The following is a 2,015-nucleotide window of genomic DNA, read 5'->3' as shown; positions in this document are numbered from 1 at the left end:
TAAAGGAGTCCTTAGAAACAGTCATAAAGGAATAAATACTTGTATGTCTACTGTTACTCATTCACCTGTCTTAGAATCTGCCCTTTGTAAATATTATGGACTGTATATTTAATATAATGGGTCATCCCATAAATAATGCAGTTTTTTTAAATTGCATGAACTAAAAGTCAGAGGGGGTGGGATAAACTACCTGCATCAACTTTCTAGAAAAGCATGTAATTTTACCTTGTACTTATTCTTAGTTCAAGTTTTGAAGAGTGTAGCTTGATTCTAACAGTTATTTTTTCAAAGTTATAATGGAAGTGACAAAGGACCATATTTGGCAAATTTTGCTTTATGAGTTCAATAAAGGCAACAATGCAATGGAAAGTGCAAAGAATATTAATATAAGTGTAAGCCAGTGTCATTGGTGGTTCCAGAAATTCTGAGCCAGAAACTACAGCCTAGAAGACGAGCCTCATCCTGGAAGATCTGTAGAGCTCAATAAGGACGTCCTGCAAAACCTGGTTGAACAAAACCCCATGATAACTGTTGAGGAACTAGCAGAGAAGCTTGGATTTGGTCATTCAACCATTCATCAACATCTGAAATCCATCGAAAAAGTCAGCAAATTGGGTTAATGAGTTCCTCACAAACTTTCTGAGTCTAATCACATGCAGGGAGTGAATGTATAATCTCTTTTGCTGTCACGCCTCATGAATGAACCTTTTTTGGACCAAATAGGGACTGATGACAAGAAATAGGTTCTCTATAAAAATGTCTAGTGCCTAAGACAGTGGGTAGGAAAAGGAGAAACACCTATACCCCAGGCTAAAGAAGGTCTTCACCCATGTAAGGTGTTGTTATGTTCGGTGGAGTATGAAAGGTTTAGTCTACTTTGAACTTTTAAACCCAAACCGCTTAGCTTTACATATATCTATCTAGTCAGACCCTAATGGTTGGTAGCCTATAACCTCTCTTCAAATTGGAGGGAGAAAAGGCCTTGTGGTTAGTTTTTGAACACACAAAGAAGAAAGGTCAAGCATAAGCAATTGTCTCCCTTAGACCACTCTCTGGAATCCATCCAGCTGGTGGTCTTACAACCTCTCTTCAAATTGGAGGGGAAAAGGCCTTGTGGTTAGTTTTTGAACACACAAAGGACAAGCATAAGCAATTGTCTCTCTTAGACCACTCTCTGGAATCCACCCAGCTGGTGGAAACCCAGGATTTCAGTAGGAATTGCCTGAAGTGTAAACAAAGTCTGAAGATTTCCATCCTAGAATTTAAAATGCTCATGTGGAGTTCCTTTGTCTTCAGCCCCTACTGGTGGCTGGCCAAGGGTGTAGTATAATGTATTTCCGGGATCCTAAAGAATCTGTGGTTGGAGAGGTGCTGCCTGAAGTTATTTCCAGAACATTCGATGTATTTCCAAATGCTGCTGTTGGAATTGCTATTTCTGTTCTTGCTGATGCTGCTACTTTTGTTATTGTTGGTGCTGGTGTTTGCATTATTAATGCTGGCATGGGGGACATCATCAGTCGTGAAGTTGGTGTTGGCACTGTTGTTGTTGTCTCTGTTGGTGCTGTTATAACCATCGTTGATGTTGTAGCTGTTGTCGACACTATAGTGGTGGTGGTGGTGGTGGTGGTTACTGTTATTATTATTAGCATTATCATTAATGATGGTGTTGCTGCTATTTCTGTTATAGTTGCTGCTGTTATTATTAATAATAGTGTTGATCTAGTGTTGATATGTGACAATTATTTGGTTGCCATAATAAGACTCCACGTTTCAGATGTCAGGGTGGAAACCTGCTCCAGCATCTCGTCAGTTATCAAGGCAATCAAAAATAATAATAGCATTTCTGCTACCACTGTAACTGCTGGAAAAACTGCTGTTGCTGTTGCTATTATTAAGGTTAGATACCACCATAGCCTCATATACGACTCACTTGGTTTCACACTGGCCTCCCAATGGGCATGTGCTATAATCCCTGCATGCGCATCCTGCCTCCACTTGTCCCATAGGGGTGTAAC

This window comes from Octopus bimaculoides, chromosome 28 (assembly GCF_001194135.2).
Source record: "Octopus bimaculoides isolate UCB-OBI-ISO-001 chromosome 28, ASM119413v2, whole genome shotgun sequence".
Classification (NCBI taxonomy): Eukaryota; Metazoa; Mollusca; class Cephalopoda; order Octopoda; family Octopodidae; genus Octopus; species Octopus bimaculoides.
This window is presented reverse-complemented; position numbering follows the sequence as displayed.